The sequence below is a fragment of the Acinonyx jubatus genome, chromosome A3 (genome assembly GCF_027475565.1).
Source record: "Acinonyx jubatus isolate Ajub_Pintada_27869175 chromosome A3, VMU_Ajub_asm_v1.0, whole genome shotgun sequence".
In the NCBI taxonomy this organism is placed as follows: domain Eukaryota; kingdom Metazoa; phylum Chordata; class Mammalia; order Carnivora; family Felidae; genus Acinonyx; species Acinonyx jubatus.
The window spans coordinates 85,739,941-85,759,747 of NC_069388.1; the positions used below are offsets into that span (position 1 = coordinate 85,739,941).

A 19,807-nucleotide genomic window follows, 5' to 3' on the forward strand; every position below is an offset into this window, starting at 1 on the left:
CCCATGGGTTTTCTTTACAGTGTTTTTGTGTTTTTCTGGGTGATGATCAGAACATTATAATTTTTATGTACCTATTTTCCTTTATGGTTTCTGGCCTCAATGTTCTGATTAGTCCCCTCTTTTAGAAGTTATATAAATATTCACCTATATTTTCTTAGAGAAATTTTACACTTCCACTAAAAAATATTCCCATAACCTAGAACTTTTTTAAGAATGTCATTAGCCTATCCTATTTAACTTTATTTCTTTTTCAATGTTTAGCCTATGACCCCAGAATCATTTGTGACCTTTTCCCTCTTTTCCACTAGGGATGTGGAATGCTACTTTGTATCACATCAAACTATTTTGTGTGATTGGCTCTCTTCCGGAGGTTTCCATGTTGACTTGAATGGATCTATTCTTGTGCTGGTGTCACAAAGTTTTAATTAGAGCAGTTTTATATTATTTATTAATAATATTTGATAGTACAAATTCTTCTACCTTTCTTTAAAACAATTTTTTTTAATGTTTATTTTTGAGAGAGAGAGAGAGAGTGCGCCCGCGAGCACGAGCAAGGGAGGGACAGAGAGAGAGGGAGACACACAATCCCAAGCAGGCTCTGAGCTGTCAGCACAGAGCCTGATGTGGGGCTCGAACCCACAAACTATGAGATCAAGATTGGAGCTGAAGTTGGATGCTTAATCGGCTGGGCCACCCAGGCACCCCTCCTTCTACTTTTCAAATCAACATTTTCTTGTACCTTATTTATGAAGGCAAACTTTAGAAACCTTTAGTCAAATTTCTGCTACCTGTTCTGAAAGACTAGAACTCACTTAAATTTCTAAAGTAATAATGGGAAGAACGAACAATTTTAGAACATTGCACTTTCCTATCGAGGCACAGGTCCCTGTATTTAAATAAATTATCTCAAAAGGAAAATTTTACGGCATTCTTCAAATAGATTCTGAACAGCTCCTGAAGTTCACTCCTACATAGTCTACAGTCTATTTCACAACCATCTTGAAGGTGATCTTCCCCAGCATATTTTTAACTGGTTTATAGGAAAACCACGGATTGTTTATTTTCTTACTTGCACCCTGCTAAATACTTTTAATATTTCTGCTAGGCATTCTGGTAGTTTGTATTCCTCAGGTATGTAATTGTATAGTTTGTAAAAGCAGCAATTTATTTCCTTTCCGACCAGAGTTTACTGAGCGCCTTTTGTCAGACGCCTAGTCTACAGAGTCAGGTGCTGCACGGATCTCAGCAACATGGCGGAGCTGCCCTCCACGGCCACGTGGGTGAGCCCCAGAAGCTCCTGTCGCTGGGGGCAGGATTGCTACCAGAGGGTCATCGATGCTGTCTGGAGCTTGGCTCTGCTCTCTGTTTGCTGCCACAATTACTTTCATTGTTCTGTTTTCCAAAAACTAGACTTTAAGACATGCCTTACTTCTCAAATAAGAATCATCCAAAATCCCCATGCTCAAGCAGATGTCTGCAACTCTTCCCAAAATATGCTTCTGCTGGAGTATTTCTTTGTTACCACTGAGTTCTTTTGCACAAAACTATGGGAAATGGCCTGTTTTCATGGCCCATGGACAAAAAGTTTTAAGCCATAAGGATAAGCAAAATACTTATTACTAACAAATCTACAAAGTTACAGAATGAGGCAAAAATTTAAGATTGAACCGTAACTTCAGACCTGACTGTGGCACAAACTTTTGCAGGCAGGTAGACGAAGTTCAAATCTCAGCTCTTTTTTTACTAATTCTGACCTCTTTTTACTAATTTTTACTAATTCAAAACCCTCTGGGCCATAGTTTCCTCATGTATCAATAGTGAATGTTATAAAAACATGATGTAAAGCACTGGGCCAGGCTCGGTATTCATTCATTCACTCACTCACTCACTCACTCAAATATCAAGTGCCATTTGTGTGCCAAGCACTGTACTGGGTGCTACACGAATGAACCAGACAGACAAGATCACCACCCTCAAGGAACTTAGGTCTACTGGGGGAGGCAGACAAATGATAAGTAAACAAACAAATGAAATAATGAAAGCGTTAGAGACAGCAGTGAGCACTTGGAATTGACATGAACAGAGGTGGGACAGAGAGCTGCTGTAGGATGTTACCATTAGGGAAGATGTCTCTGAGAAGGGGAAGCAGATCTGAGGTCCGAAGGGCACAAATGGGTCAGTCGTGGGGGAAACTGGGGAAAGAGCATCCTAGGCAGAAGGAGTATCAAGTGCAGAAGCCCAGAGACAGAGAGGTGTCCGACACATGGGAGAAAAGGAAAGGATGCCAGAGAGCTGGAGTACAGAGAGGAAGGAGGACAGATCTGCTAGCTAGCTGCAGCCGGGGAGGGGAGGCGGGGGATGCATGCAGCAGGAGACTGCCTGGGTCTTACTCTGAAAGCACATTGCTTCTGCTGCTGCTGGGTTTTTTTTTTTTTTTTTTAATTTATTTATTTTGAGAGAGAGAGGGAAAGAGAGAGAGAAAGCATGAGTGAGTGGGGGAAGGGGGGGAGAGAGACGGAGACTGAAAGGGAGGGAGAGGGAGAGGGAGAAGAAGAGACAATCCTAAGCATGCTCCATGCTGTCAGTGCAGAGCCTAACACGGGGCTCAATCCCATGAACTGGAAGATCATAACCTGAGCTGAAATTGAGTCAGACACTCAACCTACTGAGCCACCCAGGCACCCCTGCTGTAGTTCTTATAACTGATGGTGACACGTGGAGATACTGCACTGGATTGTAATTTAAATCAGAAACTCAAATACATGTTCAACTATGTCATTTGCAAGAAAGTATACCACAGAGACATACAGAGGCTCATTTTAAGATTGCTAAGCATTTCTGTTTCATTCAATGAGTCTCCAGTATCGATTTTAGACCTAACGTCAGGCACAAATCAATGAAAAAAAAAAAACAAACTGCACCTATGTGGCAGGTGGAATAGGGAAAAGCTGCACCAGCAGTCCCTGCTGACAAAGTGCAAGCTCCCTGAGCATCTTTCCCTTTGGGCACACTGCATTCCAGCCCCGCTGACTTCCGATTAAGAGCCCATGGTAGCGGGGAGGCTCCGACTGCTGCATAGGAAGGAAGTGGGGTCCAGCTTTTGGACAGGCCAGGGTGGCCAAAATCTGATGATGGACATCAAATCTCCACTGCCAAGGACCTCAGTGGTATTAGTCATATCAGTAAGAATCATTTCCAAGGATCTATAATATCACAGCTGTTTAGGCTGAGGGATTCGTTCGATCCTTTTATAAGCCCACGATTCACGTCACATGCACAAATCTGTATTTTTTATAAGCAGTATTGCATTTATTTCCTGCGAGGGACTCGTGCATTGTTCTGACTTGAAAACTGTTGGACATGAGAGGAAAAATAATTAAAAACAGCTTACTTCAGCATTAACTCTTAGCTCTGTCAATGGAAGAAAGCCAATGTGGTATTTTTGTAACTAAAGAAAGCCTACTTCTGAGGCAATTTCCAGGTGACAGACCAGAGGCATTTCAAGAAGTTGTTTGCAAACCAGTTGTTAGACCTCAGGATCTAGCCTAACACCAAATATTAAATCACAGGAAACAACATATTATAAAGAGCTGGTATTACCCTACCCCTCAAACACAGAGCTGCCGAATCTGCCAGTCCCAATGACACTGCTCTGGGACAATGCCTTGGAGACCCATTTTCTGAGTATATGGATTTCCTATGCTGCTCGACCTATTGGAGAGCAGGAAAGGGCCTCCCCCAGGGCCATGATGCTTGCTGTCTGTCCTGGCATGGGACTGGGGGTCAGTGGGGAATGAGCTACGGGAAGAGGTTGGAAATAGGGTTGTAATGAATTACAGGCATAAGACACAGGTCTTGGACTGAAGGGAGTGTGAAGGGAAGGGGCCTTGGAAAGGCTATGGCAGAACAAAAGCCCTAGGCTAAGGATTCTGGAATAGGCCATGGAGAGGAAGACAGAGGCAGGGAAGATGTTTTTCTCCTTCCCCTTCTCCCCTTTATCAGCAACATCAGCAGAAGGGAGGGAGAAGGGACCGCCCATTTACTGACTGTAAGAGGAGGCAGAAGACAGAGGTGGAGAGGACACTTTCCTTCTTCCCTGGCTTTGTGTGGGGGAGGGAGTAAACGGCATGTGCATGTAAGAGTGTATACAAACCCAGTTTATCTAAATGTCCATACCTGCCAGTGAATAATAATAGCCAATATTTGTTCAATACTGTAGTTAACAAATATCTTCACATTTGTTTGATCTTCACTACTATTGACAGATACGCAAACTGAGGCTTAGTCAGTATTATAGTCAGGATTCAAAGGTCTTTGCTCTTTTTCTTACCCCTGTGGCTTTCCACCCTGGACATGTACTAGAATTCCCTAGGAAGACTGAAAAATTACTGATGCCTGGCCTCACCCCTAGCCCCTGTGAATTAGGATCTCTGGGGGTAGGGCTAGGGCCTCAGTGTTTTTAAAATTCCCCAGGCAACTATAGTGAGCAGCTAAGGTTGAGAACTCCTGGCCTACCCAATGGCCCTCAAACTTTAGTGTGAATGTGGGTCACCAAGGGAATTAAAAATGTAGATTCCTGGACCTCACTTCGAGATTCATATTAGGCTTATGTAGCAATATACACGTCTCTCTACTTCTAGGCATGCAGAAGTCTTGGTCTTCCTCAACCTCTGGAAGTTTGGAATAGCCACATAAGTGCTTCAGGCAATGAAAGGTGAACACTAAAAAGTGACACATATCGGGGCGCCTGGGTGGCTCAGTCGCTGGGGCGTCCGACTTCAGCTCGGGTCATGATCTCGCTGCTCGTGGGTTTGAGCCCTGCGTCGGGCTCTGTGCTGACAGCTCAGAGCCTGGAGCCTGCTTCGGATTCTGTCTCCATCTCTCTGCCCCTCCCCTGCTCGTGCTCTGTCTCTATCTCTCTCACAAATATGAAAAATAAAACTAAAAAAACTGACACATATCTGGGTGAGAGTGTCAACCACTGTCACTAGATCTTACATCCCTCTTGCTGATATGAAGGTCTAACCTGAATCATCAGTTTCCCTGGAGGGTGACCCAGGGCCCACAGTACACTCGGAATTAAACTTTTGCTATGAAGGTAATGACATGTGTCACTGCGGCACAACCTAACATTTCCTGACAGAACCTGTTGGTCTGAAGTCTGGTGATATTACTTTTTATAAACATCGGGGTGATTCTTAGGCTAGCAGCCTGTGGCCTCCACTTTTAGAAGTAAGCCCAATGCTGGGTTAACCTCCTGTGTTTCAGGTCTTTGCGTATGCGTGTGTGTTTCAGGTCTCTATACAGAAATTGGTTGAGCTCAGGGAGAGAGGATTCATTGATTCGTTAAACTTTTACTGTGCACTCACCCATGTCGGGCACTGATTTAAGTGTTCACCTTAGAAACAGATGAATAAGGCAGGCACCCCTGTCCTCTAGGAGAAGACCAGAAGAGAAAAGGCAGCAGGGGGAAATACTAAATATTTAAAAAAACAAGGGGATGGGACAGAAGAGGGATACATTAATTTTGCCTGAAGATAGACAGAGCAGCTTTGTGAAAGGGGAGGTATAGGACCTAGATCTTAAAGGACAAGTCAACACAGCCTAAGCAGAACATTTTCATGGGTACAGCTATGCAAGAAAGCATCAGACAGCTAAGTTGGCGCAAAACAACGGGATGAGCTTGCGGAGAGATGGCCCAAGGGGCTGGCATTCAGGGATGGAGGGAAGTGAGAGGGAACAAAGGTAATGCAAGGTTCTAGAGCCCTGCTGTCCAGTAGAAACAAATGTGAGCCACCTAGGTGATTTCACACTTTCTAGAAGCCACCTTTAGGGGGAAGAAAAGAGTGAGATGGATTTGAATATTTAACCCAGCACAGTCAACATAGTGTCATTTCAATAAGCCACCAATATAAACATTAATAAGAGTGCATAAAAAGAAGCATGAAGAAACAGTCTTCAACATCCAGTGTACATTGTAATATTTTTAACACACCTCAATTTGGACTAGCCACATGGTAAGCGCTCCGTGGCCACTTGCAGCTGCAGTGCTGAACCGTGCAGCTCTCAACAGCTGCCAGAGGCTTCTAAAGACACACTTTTCTAGGGCATCTGCCTGGCTCAGTCATTGGGGCATGCGACTCTTGATCTCGGGGTTGTGAGTTCAAGCCCCACGCTGGGTGTAGAGCTTACTTTAAAAAAAAAAATGTACTTTCTTCAAGGAGGATACACTGAGCACTGGGCACTCATTCACTTAAAAACAAAACTCAGTATCCTCCATGTGTCATATTTTTAACTATAAAAGTCTTTGAACACCAATAAAAATACAGGGATATTTAAAAATATTATCATTGTCAAAGCCCTCTCCCCAAACAACATCTTGGTTCAGGAGATTATATTTACTCACAAACTATAGTACTTAAGCCAACTTTAAGAAAATAAGTCAATGTGCAGTATTAATGGCAAAAGCACACCTTTTAAGACTTTTTTTTACAAGAGTACACTATTTGGATAGCTCAGTAGTATCAACACTCTTTAACCAAGGTTGAGAATTTTAACTTGAAGAGGGACGAGCCAGCAGGGGAAGACCTGTTCAGCTGAGCTCCTTCCCTCAAGCGCAGTGAAAACAGGCTGTCGGGGGCCTCCTCCGCTCTCTCCTCATCAGAAGTGCCCTTCGTCCTTTTAGAGAAGCCAACTGTGGGCATAACCGGCACAAGACATGCCATCGTGCATATGGGTAACAGGAGGCCTAGATGTGTCACTGCGTTTCAGAATCCTTAACAAACATTAAACTTAACTTGTTAAAAAACGGCCTGGAGGCTGTACTCCTTTCCATGGTTCACAGACAAGAGATCCTGGATTCTGAATCCATCAAGGATCCTCTCCACACACATCCTCAAGCCCTCCGTCATGGCTGAAGCGATTTCCAAACCAGGAAGACCTTCCCCGCAGCGGAGCACAGATGAAAGATTCAGCCTTGCAGCGCCCTTCTTCAGTCCCCTCAGGCAGGACAGCCCGTGGTGGGCCCTTCCTGCCACTGCTCGATTTATAATTCTAGTGGATAGTCATCTAATTCAGGTTACCCTTTGCAGTTCTAACCCTCACCCCCACCACTTAAAGGCCCCGAAGGCAGGAGCTGTCCGTTGTCTGTCTTTGGTGCCCAGCACAGCCCTCCACAGTAAGTCCTCACATTCAATCATAAGAATCTTAAAATATTCTTAACATAAGAATCCTGAAGCAAAGAGAAAAAGGGAGAAAGAAAGAAAGAGAGAGAGAAAGAGAAAGCAAGAAAAGAAGTTAGATAGATACATTCAACTCAAATTGGGCCCAAGATCCCTCCAGTAGAATATCCCCTTTCTCAAGGGTACCAAAGAACTAGTTTTTCTTTTTTTGAAAAGATAGGATTTTCTTCCACGTTGTCACCTGGATGGTTAATCCTAAGAGCCACTGAATCCCAACCTTCAGCTCCTCAATTAGGTATACTCTCGGCTTAACTGTCTAATTATTTTCCCATCTTTATGCATTTCTAACCTGTGCTCCCACTTAGATTCTTAAATCATTACAATCAAAAGGGGAATTAGGAGCGCACTGTTCTCATATAAATCACTATAAATAGTCCCTACATGTGATCATCATCTTCTCCCTGAACCCTACCCATGATGTGACAGCAGCCTGTTCAGACTTCAAACAACGGTGTCCAAGGGCTTCCGTGTAGCAAGAGAGAATGTGAGATCCTCGGGCAAGTGACCACACCATTTTCCCTTCTGGGGTCCTGTGACACGTGTCAGGCACCTGACACAGGAAGCCAAGAAGTTCTCAACCTTCTCTACCCTCTGGTGCCTTGGCTGACCTCCAGCATTTCCACATGGTGGCTCTCCAATTTCCCTCTGTTCCTCCTAAATCTCACCGCTCAGAAAGAGAGCACACCATCCCACGCTTCCCCTGTCACCAAAGGGGCAGACCGTTTCCTCTGCATTGGGTGCCGTAATTCTGAAAGCAAAGCTGCACTTTTCAGCATCTACTGGAGGGGCAGGTTCTAGAACATCACTTCCCAGTGGCAAAATGGGGCTTCCTCTGACCTGCACTGTGCGTCAAGGGCACGCTCCTGAGCACTGAGTTGTGAGGCTGACCCTGCCTCGGACTGGTCCACCTTCAGACTCTGATCACATCCCCGCCACCAACTGTCTCAGGCCATCTTGGTATTTCAGATACCATTTCTCACACAAACGTTACTGCTTTCTCACTCTGTCTTTGTAAATCTAAACAAAAAGATTCATGTAACAGATACTTACACAGAACTTCCTATGCACCCGGCACTGTTCAAATGCTTTACATAGGTCATCTCACTTAATCCTCATAATGGCCCTATGAGGTAGGCTCAGTTGTTGTCTCCACTTTACAGATGGGGAAACTGAGGCACAGAGCAGTTAAGGAGCTCCCCCAAGGTCACAGTCCTCAAGGGGCACGGTTAAGGCTTACACCACGGCTGTTTGGCTCTAGCCTATACTGCAACCACTGTGCTATCAGATTCATAGGATTTTTATTTTAAGCACCCTGCCATCAAGCCAAACTTAAATAGATGAAAAAAGGCTTAATTCCCTCACCTGCTAATGAGAAGCTGAAATCAAGGAAAGCATAAGCTCTGAATAATGTGAGAACTTCTAACCTAGCAACCACCCCCCCCTGGATACACAGCCCAGGCAGCTAGCAAGTGGGGGCACTGCACATAGCCTGGGAAGACTGTGTTTTCATCCCTATGGGCTGTGTGAGCTTGGGGTCCTACAGGTTTATTCCCCTGTGTTTCATATGCCTAATAACACTGTTGTTTTAGAGAAATCTATGAAAAAGATTCTTTTAAGAAACACCTATCTGTGACTAAGTATTTGTATACACTGTGAAACATGCACTACAGTAAGTCTAGTAGCCCTTGTCACCATATAAAGTCACATAATATGAAATACAATGTTATGGACTGGATTCCCCATGCCATCCATTATATCCCTATGACTTATTTAACACTTGAAGTTTGTACCTTTTGACTCCCTTCTTCCATTTTGCCAGTGCCCTCCTCTGGGGCAACCACCAATCTGGTTCTCTGCATCTATGAGTTTATTTGTTCATTCGTTTTGTTTTTTAAAATTCCAAATACAAGTGAAATCATATAGCATTTTCACTCTCTGGCTTAGCTCACTTAGCATGATATCCTCAAGGTCCATCCATGTTGTTGCAAATGGAGAGAATTCCTTCTTTTTTATGGCTGAGTAGTATTTCACTGTGTGTGTGTGTATGTGTGTGTGTGCGTGTACATACACACACACACACATACACACACACCTCTTCTTTATCCATTCTTCCATCAGTGGATACTTTGGTTGTTTCCATATCTTAGCTATTGTGAAGAATGTTGCAATGAACACAGAGGTGTATATATCTTTTCGAATTAGTGTTTTCATTTCCGATAAATACTCAAGTAGAACTGCTGGATCGTAGGGTCGTTCTATTTTTATTTTTTCTATTTTTCGAATTTTTAAAATGTTTCTTTACTTTTGAGATAGAGAGAGAGAGAGAGAGAGGCACAGAGAGAGAGGGAGACAGATGATCCAAAGCAGGCTCTCCACTGACCGCACGGAACCCAATGTGGGGCCTGAACTCACAGGCTGCAAGATCATGACCTGAACCAAAGTCAGACACTCAACTGACTGAGCTATCCAGGCACCCCCTATTTTTAATTTTTTGAGGAACATCCATACTGTGTTCCATAGTGGCTGCACCAATTTACATTCCCACCAGTAGGTTCTTTTTTCCACATCCTCACCAACACTGGTTATTTCTTGTCTTTTGATAGCAGCCACTCTGACGGGTATGAAATGGTACCTCACTGTGGTGTGTCACACACTTTTGATGTTCAGATTGGGTCTTTATTCTGGAAAAGGTTGGGGAGTACTAACCTTGGGAAACTGTGTGTAATGACAACTGCAATATGAATGTCATTTGGTTGGATGAGCGTCTGGGTTTCTAGAGCCTTTCACTGTGCTGTGTTTCTTTAACAGGGTATCAGGTGGAAAGCCTGCTAGCCCCAGAATTTTATCAAGTCTCCCCTTGAGTGTTGTGTGATTCCTGATTCTATTGCCATTTGTCCTGCCTCAGAACACCAGGAAGAGTCACTGTGACAGACTTCATAGCAAGATCTAACACCTTCCCCTTTCAAGATTCTAAAAATGCCTTTCTGAGACGTACTGTGTAAGGCAAGGAGAGGTGTTCATTATATCCCAAGTCCCCAAAGACAGGATGCAAAAAGGCCCAGAAAAAGAGATTCTTAGTCCGGCTGCCAAATGACAGTTGGGAAGAAAAAGGTTCCCCTTCTGAACCCCAGGCTACATGGCACCAACATGTGAGCAGAATTAAGACAGACCTCTATTCTATTTCAGCTTATCTGTTTTTCCCCTCGTTTAAAACAGCGCTAGTATGCTTTGGCATTCAAGAAACATCTTAGTAAATGCAACCTGTTGAAAAAAATGTCCAGATATAGAAATTACCTCCCATTACACATCCTGATAAAAGAGTAAGGCCATAACTTTCAAGTCAGGAAATTAAGAAGAAAGATTTGGAAGGAGTAAGCAAATCAAACAGCTGCTGAGCCTGCTAAGGAGGACATCTGAGCCTGGCTGGATTAGCTAAAGGTCCCTTCATTAGTAAATAACTGGACCCTCCAGGCTGTTCCCAAACTCAGAAGTTGGAGGCTTGTGCCTGGGCTCTCAGAAAATAAAGCTGATCCCTTATCCCAAGCTATCATGTTCATCATTTCACTAGAGGCAAAAATAATGAGAAAGAGGATCTTTTGAGGTGATGGGCTGAGTTCTGAGGTGTTTGATTCTCTTTACCAAGCTCTCCAGTGAATGCTAGAAAGTCTGTTGTGGACTCCCAGAACCAGCACTGTCCAGCTGAGGAAGAGCAAGAGTTCCAGGGAAGGGAAGTGCCGTTGCCCTCAGGAGAACGCACCGTAGCCTACGAGGTCAAGTGCCATTGGCTTCTTCCCACTGGGCCTTAGCACCATGTGGCTGAGGACTAAAAGTGCAGATTTCTGGACCACACTGGGGCAGGGCCCCAGAACTGGAGCTTCAGCATTCACCGGGAGGACTCTTACACACACAGAAATGAGAACCACTGCCTGAGGATGCCACTCCAGGGGGTAAAAGCAGTGTGAGGATACAGGTCTTGCTTCACACTATGCGCATCACCAATCATATACTGAGCACAGAAGCAACAGCAGTTCACACTTCGAGCACCTACTGTATGCCCACATAGCTTCAAGTGCTTGCCGTGTAAGCTCTTCATCGTCAGAAGAACCCTACGAGCAGGTGCTACGACCATTCCTATGTTATAGATAGAGAAGCTGAGGTATAGACAGGTTAAGTAGTTAAGGTCTCACAGCTAGTAAGGGGCAGAGGTAGAATCTGAACTTAGCCTGCCTAGCTCTAGAGTCTCACATTCTAGAGACTGGCCCCAAGGCCAGGAGCCCAGAAAGACCCCCCCCCCTTCTCTGTTGAAACTGAGAGGTATCAAGTACTTAGCATTTCTGCAAAGTAGATCAAGATCTAGGAGCCAAAGGGCTGCTGGAGAAGAGTTTGGAGAAGCACCCCCAGAACTGGGAGGTGAACTGGTGATTGTCCTATCAGGGTCCATCTCTCCAAACAGCAAGGTCTCTGCAGGACCTGCTGTGCCGAGGAGCAAAGTGTAGGCTTCAAGCTGCAGGGAGCAGGCAGCCCTCAAGCAGGCCAGGAGGGCAGGTCCCCATGCTCCAGAAACAGCAACACCACTTGGGACTTAGTGATAGCAGCAGGCGCCGGGCAAGACAGACGTGTCTGTGCTCAATCCATGCTGACCCACAGACCTGAGAACAGACAGGAGCTACTGCCTTTTCTGTCCTTTAAAAAATCTAGCCAACCCCTTTCCTGATTATGGTATCAAAATATGCCCATTGCTGACATGATAGAAAAATAGGAAAGTACAAAGGAAATTAAAATCACCTATATTCCCATTAGCCAGAGGTAATTCCTCTCCCAGCCTGACCACAGCAGCTGGGTGACCGCTTGACCAAGGAAGACAAGACAAACCTGATTCTCTCTCTGGAGACTCTGAGTTAAGAGGCACAGAGATGGGAGGAGTTGGTATAGAATGATCTCTGCAGTAGGCACAGGGTGTACAAACGGCTATAGCTGAGGATCTCCTGGCTCCTGCATTCCTTGGGCCAGGCTGTGCAGCATTTCCAGTGATTCTGTGAGGGCCGATCCCTTAAAAATCAAGCCCCTATTACCTACGCTGATGTGTAGTCAGGTTCTGTTCTTGCAACACAAGGTGCCTGGCAGAGTCAGGAGAATGACCAATCACAGGGAAAGCCAGCTCAGTACCATGGGCCACGCTGAGCAAGATGCAATTTTTTTCCCCCTTCAAATCAATATACAGCTTTTATTCCACATTTAAAATATCAAAATGCTGAGGAATCAGCCAGGATTTTGCTGTTTCTGTAGCTGGACAACCTAGATCTTATTTATTGGACTGATGAACTGTTCCTTTTTCAGAAACATAGACTCCATCCAAAAATTTTCTGCTTTGTTTTTAACCATTGTGGCTTGCTGAATCAAAGCAGCTGAATTTGATACAAGTTCAGCATTGTTTCCTTCAAGAATTAACTCATCTTTCCCGGCTTGAGATACTAAATGAGCAACTCTTGGCCCTGTCTAAACCCCACGGATGTATTTTTTGCCCAAGAAATTTTGGATTTCTACAAAAGAACTATTCTCCTGACTAACGACGTTGATGGGGAAGTGGGCATACACAGACCTCATCTTGTAATGGAAGCCCAGTGTAACACTTGATCATGTTCTGTACATGACTACAGACAGTGTGAATGGTAGCCGATTCCCTTTTATTTCTCCACTGTTTGTCAACCCGGAGCCTTTTCTTTTTTCCTTCAGAGAAGACTGAGTTCTACACTGATGTGACTGAAGTCCTTCCACAGGCTCCTCTGGGGCCCTTCACAATAACAGCGGGGCCCTTCAGAGAGATGTTGATGTTTTCTGGAGTGATGGCTGACAAGGTCTTCGTGCTCACAGTGGATACAGGAAAAAAAGAAAAAAGGAGCAAGACACAATTTAACAAAGAGAATAAAAAGTAGAAGGTGGCACTTTGATTAAAACTGGGAAGTCTGAGGGGCTCCTCCCAGTCGATTAAGTGTCCGACTTCGGCTCAGGTCATGATCTTGCGGTCCTTGGGGTTGAGCCCTGCATTGGGCTCTGTGCTGATAGCTCAGAGCCTGGAGTCTGCTTTGGATTCTGTGTCTCCTTTTCTCTCTGCCCCTCCCCTACTCACACTCTGTCTGTCTCTCTCTCTCAAAAATAAATAAACATTAAAAAATTAAAAAAAAATTTTTTTAAAGGTAAGTCTGAATATAACAAAAGTAGGTGTTTTCTTCAAAGAAATCCATTTTGGTAGATTGTCTCTGTTGATGCTCTTCTCTGAGATGTAAAAATCATCCACTTTTATCTACCTGCCCTATGCCCTCTGATGGCAGGGCTCATTTACTTCTCACACGTATCCCCAGGGCCTAGCCCCATGTCCAGGAGGAGGTAGTACTCAATCAATGTGTGCTAACAAATGTCCACAGCTAAGAAGTGGGAGAACAGGAAGCCTTCTATGGGCCCTGATGTTTTTAAAAATCCACAAGTTGCGTCGCTTGCCTTGTTTCTTTCGAAGATGGCAGATGGTCTCTTACCTGAGCTCGGCTTAAATCAAGCCCCTGATTTACATAGCCCCATTCTCTCCTAAAATCATCTAGATCAGCGTGCAAAAACGTAGTGAGTTAGCTAGTCTGGTTTACCAGCCCATTTCTGTTTTTACCAGGTAAGCCAACTGTTTACCCACAGGACATTTGTGTTTTGTTCCCAAACCTGTTTATGTTGGTTATACTCACTGTATTTACGTAACTTAATTATATATTACATAAACTAATGAATTGTCTGTGTATAAGTGGTTGTTTCTATTGTAAGTTCACTGTTTTGGAAAGACTTGATAAAGGTGAATAGATTAAAAGAACTGCTTTAAATTAGAGGTGAACAAGTCAGCTATAAAAAACTAGGTGTATGATGGGGAGGGTAATATACAGGTTTAGAAAGATTTATAGCACTTTAAGTGTCCAAGTTCTCATACTAAAGAAATAAATCTGGAAATTATGGAGGGTACAATAGAGGTATAGTTTATACAAGTAAATGATGCAGAATGCCAGTCAGTATGTGCCCATTCATAACTAAAACAAGACTCTCATGAATCATTCCCTGACCTTCCTTCACTCTAAAATTGTCTATTCTAAGCTATTTAATTTCATTTTTGAAACTGCTGGCTGTGATCCACTAAAGTGATTTTGTGACTCAGGGTTTGAAAAGATACTGCCTAATCCCCCTCCTTAATTTTGTTGATGGTTCAGGAGGACTGAAGAGATCTACTAAGGCTATGCAGCTAGTGAGTCAGAATTATAATCCTTGATTCCACATCTCTGGCCTGTCTACTACCCTGAGCTACCTTCCCTCTCCCCTGGCATAGTCTCCTTTGCAAAAAATAGAAGTTCAAATGAAGAATTGGATGACACGGATAAATCCTAGAGAGGACAGGAAAGAATCCCTGATTCTCTCCTGAGGCCCCACTTTCCTCCAAACATTCTCTGCAGCAGGCAAGTCCTGCCACACTCAGTTGTATGCGCTTTTCCCCCCGAACTAAAGCACACCACGTGTCTTGTGCTACAGACACTTACTTGGAACGGCGAACTGTGTACCTGGGTAGAGCACGTGAGCCTTCTAATTTTAGAATGACTCCAGCTCCACATGGGAAAACTCCAGACAATGGAACGGGGAAGCAGTTTGCAGTTCTGAAAAGCTTTTGTTAGGGGAGATGAGCAATCAATAGATCTCTTGCTTGCTGGCTGATCCACATTCAACCTGTTTCTCAAACAAGTAACGCCTTCAAAGACTTTTCCATATGATCTGATTTCCCTCCCTCTGTGTGCCCTCAGCCTGAGCTCACCTTCTCTGTATCGTTAAGCCTGATGTCCTCACCCAAATCCGGCCACCACCTCCCCAAGCCAGTGATCATGGTGACCTTCCCCACAAACGACACCCCCAAAGAACATCTTCACCATCTTCTTTCACCACCACCTCTGAAAAGTCCCAGATGCTAACTCAAGCGGGCCTTCAAAGGCTTCCTGATTCCAGCTAGGTGGTGTCAGACACGGCTAGAGGAAGGAGAAGTTCAGAGGTAAAGAGGCACACAGATCAAGCAAGGCAGATAGCAGAGCGAAGCCCGGAGCCTGCTGCCAGGTGTCTGAACAAGGCCCTTACCACACCCCTCAGTCATTAGAGTCTCATGAAAACATGAGAACCAGATGGGCAGCCTGGGAAATGCACAACATTTCGGAGGGTTAAGCAAGGAGCCACACAACAACTTAACCGGGTGCATTCTGTCCCTTTCAAGGGGCATTAAAAGGTGCCTTTTGAAGATGGGTCGTAACTCCTTCCTTGGGAGGGTGTGATGGATGTTCTAAGCTGTAGGTTCTGTCACCCTCATTCTGCCTCCAGCTATGTTTCTCTGTGTGCTTTACAAATTAACAACCAACCAGTTACAAATTTTCTGTCCTAACCCCCAGACTATTGACTTCACTCCCACAGCAATTATTGTCTAAATCACCCACGAAGCAGTCAGCTGAGGTGGCCTCAGGTCATAATGAGGCTTGCATTATGGATTCCCATGCTCTCTTGTCACCTGTGTGGTGGGCTCCTTGAGGACAAGGATGAAGAAGGTCTGCTTCTTCAACTAGAATGTTAGAACCGAAATGTAAAAGAGAATCTGGTTCCAAGAGAATTAAATATATGGCAGTCACACCATTGCTTCTCCACCTTGGGTCCATGGCAGGCCTCACCAATAATTGATCGTGACCATATTTCCTAACAGCCTCAAGGCAGAGTTATAATCCTTCTGAACAAAGCTTTCCAAGCAGTCTCTACCAATTTATCAGAGTGGCTGTGTGAAAAATCTTATAGGCTATTCCTGATTCAAGTCCAATAGATGAGGAAACTCAGATCCAAACAGGAACCAGATGAACAACTTGCCCAGGGTCTTGGCAAAACTGAGACCAGTTGGGCCCCAACGCACAGCATTCCTGACCTCCAGCCTAAGGCATGTATCGCTCCAGTGTCCCACTCAAAACGGAGGTCTGAAAAGCATTTACTGACGACAACGATGCCAGTTTCCTCTGCCTCTGGCATAATTTACCCTTCACATTTGGGGGTCTAAGAGAGACGAAGATTGGAAGAAACCAATGAAACTTCAACAAGACAGGCCAAGGGTAACTGTTAAGTAATAAGTGCATGGAACTTTTTTTTTTTCCCAAAAAGCACAAGAAAGCCACATGGGATCAGTCCCATGTTCCCTCAAGTGCACACACCACCCTTGATTGGCATACAGAGTTTGTAATTTTCTCTCTATGCTGCTCCATCAAGAAGTGAGAGCTGAATCCTGAGTACGTCTATGCTCCAGCACAGAATGTATCAAAGCCTTCTTATAACCAATATTGTTTCTCATTCCTGTCAACGCTTGAGTGAAGAGACCTGAATATTCACATCATGGGTAAAGCCTTGTAGCTCTTGTCCTACAACAACCCATCTTTACACCTCAATGCACAGCTCTGAGACTCAGTAAGTGGTAAGTGAGCCTGCCAACATCCAGATGATAAGGGGTTAGGAGGGACTCAGATGTGAGTCAGTCATCCAGTATACAAATGAGCACACTTTACAAAAACAGTGTTCACCAGAAAGGAAATTAAATAGAAAGCAAAATATGAAAACATTAAAGGAAATGCAAATTAAATATAGCTTGAAAGTACAGCTTGAAAAACTGAATGCAGCATCATCTACCCTCCATATTTACGGATCGAACAAAAAGGGATTGTTGTTTTTACTGGTGTAACGGGACTATCGGTTTGTTTTTTAAAGTCCTTATCTGTGAGAGAGAAGTAACATTCACAAGTGAAGTGGGCTTTGCTTTGAAATATCCCAGCAAAGGGAAAAAACCAAAATGGCGTGAGAACAGATGAAAGAAAAATGGCAGAGCGATGGTAACTGCTGAAGCTGGGTGACAGGTATGTGGGGACTGATTTCATTATTACTTCTGGGTATGAAGATTTCCATAGTTAACAGTAACAAATAGTTTTACTTATTGAATTAGCCTAGAGTTCAATACACACACTTCGATGTTGGGGTGGTGAATATGGCTGGTGGGGTGGTCCCCCATTTGCACTGCACCCACAACAGGATTTCAGTTATGTCTGGTAAGGTCAGAGTGGGGGTGGGATGGGAGTGCTCAAGGCCTCCCAGGGCCTGAGGAGTCTTCGGGGAGAAGGAAGGTCACTCTAAAGGAAGAGGAAGTTAAGCAAACAAGCCTGATTCAGTCACAAAGCCCTAGTCCTTGAAGAGGTGGCTATGATACCATCACTGCCATTTGGACTTGTCTCCCAGCCCAGCTCTCTCTGGACTCACGTCTGGGTCCAAAGAGGCAGGGTGGAGAGTAAGTAAAAATGGATAGAGCTATTCCACCAACCTCTCTGGGGCACAAGTCCCATGGCTAACTGACCCATCAAACAGAGAGCAATGCAGAGGCCAGGCAGGCAGCACACTTCCCTTCTCCATAGACTGTCCACCAGCACTGGAATCCTCAGGTCCCTTGGACACTAGAAGTTGTGGCATTGCCCCTGCTCTCACCCACCACATTGGGTCACAGAGTGGCCCTCAGCAAGTTATAGGGTAATGTGCAACACAGTAGGGTGTGACTAGTTCTTTGAAGATACACAATGAGGAAGACTAAACCTCAAGTACTTGTTGATATCAGAGGCATTCTCACAGAAGCAAGTCCAGAAGATGGAACAGAAGCTTGTCACTAGTGCACCAAGGACAGTAATTTTGGGATGAATATAGCAGGTCTCCTCATGTCTGCCCAGGAGAGACAGGGGAAACCCCAAAGGATCTTGGCAGGAGCCACAGCTGAGAGAATAGGCTCAGGTACAACATCCCCCAGGCCTTTCTTGTCTGTAGTCTGTATGAATGGCTGGAGACTGGGAGGAGGAGCCCCCTCTCCCCATGGATGGTAGCATCAGTATTTGCCATCACTGCAACTTACCGCCTACATCACTTACTGAGTGACTCAGTAGACGACCTGGCTCTAACCTACCAGGTCCTACAGTGAGGACCAGGAGAGGCTGAGGATGCATCTGGGGGTAAATGGATCCTAGGAAGGGAGATAGCACAATTCGGAGACCAGCATGGTAGAGTCATAAACCAATGCCCCTCCTTTACCCCCAATATATTCACATCTGAGCCCTTTGTGATGGGGGAGGTCATTAAAAAGTAGAAACTCTGATAGATCCTGGACTTTGGGAAGTACTGCTTTGGGATGGACACACCCTTCCACCCCAGCCCCAGAAATATAGAATATAGAGAAAGTGAGGCATTTTCTTCTGTAGCATCACGGGCCACCAAGTGGTTTGGACACCTTAAGAGTTCAATTGCATCAAGGACAACAGCTCCAAGGGGCAGTCTGTGGGGCTACAGAATCAGTGGTACCCAGTGGGAGTCATACCTCCAGTGTGTTTGGAGGGAAAGGTCTGGAAAAGAGCAAAGTACCAGGGACACTGTGTGGTTGGTGAGAGAATTTATGAGTATATAAGAACAACCCCCCCCCCCCCACCACCACATATACCTCCCTGAAATAACTAGGGAGATACAGCAGGTGTCCACTGCAGTGACAGATGACAGCATACTCCATGTCACCAAGGGAATAGTGAACCTGGAAGATTCATGCACTGCTGACATTAAAGTTAGCTTAATTCCCTCAGAAAGCTATCTGGCGATTTGTTACAAGGGTCATAAATAAATTTGTTCTTGCTCCCAGAGATATATCCTGAGGAAAGAAATCTAAGAAGAAAAAGCTTCTAGGCATGAACAGGTAGCATCATAATTTAAAGTGGGGGTAGCATAAATATCCAATGGGGAATGCTTAATTGAATCACATCTATCCATCTTGATGGAACATCATGACATTTTAAAAGGATACATTTCAAGACCTTCCAGTGACATGGAAAAATGCACAACTCCAAAACTTGCATTTAAAAAGCAGGAATCAGAATAGTTCTCTCACCAAGACTAACTGTATAAAAACATGAGCGCACCTGGACAAAGGCTAAAAGCAATGCACAATGCAATAGTGGATGTGTCTGTGGTATTCTGACCAGGGGAGGTCTGCCTCCTACATTTCCCAAACCTTCTAATATGTTGATCTAGGATCTTTAAAATGAAATAAGGGAAATACTACTAGAAATGTCAAAGATAAGCCATAAAATAACGAAACAAAGATCACCAGGCAGAAGCAGACAAAAGGGTTTAGGAATCTGGGTTCCATTTTAGATGCATGGTTACATGAGCGGGGAAACTGAGGACGGTTCTGAGATCTCAGGTCCTGTAGGCTCTGCTGTCCACGACGCTTGCCCACACAGACTGTCGGAGCAGAGATGGGAGATGGCGAACCTTGAGGGAGGGGGAACAGCCCTCCTGCTCCCGCAGTGGAGACCCCCCAGGAACGCAATCGGGCCCTGGGGTGGAAGGCAGCAAGGGCTCAGGGGACAGCCCCGCGTGAGCATAGAGGGCAGGAGCCCCAGAGGAATTTCAGAGAGCAGGCTCCACAAAATAGCCAAGGCCTGCCCCCTTCCTGTATT

At 44.8% G+C, this 19,807-nt stretch overlaps 1 protein-coding gene and 1 pseudogene across 6 annotated transcripts in view; both read right to left on the reverse strand.

Annotated features, from left to right (window-relative positions):
* Positions 1-19,807, reverse strand: part of TGFA (transforming growth factor alpha) — a 115,519-nt gene that overhangs the window by 58,972 nt on the left and 36,740 nt on the right. The gene's annotated exons all lie outside the window — the stretch shown is intronic.
* On the reverse strand, positions 9,554-18,307 carry LOC113603120 (60S ribosomal protein L9-like; annotated as a pseudogene).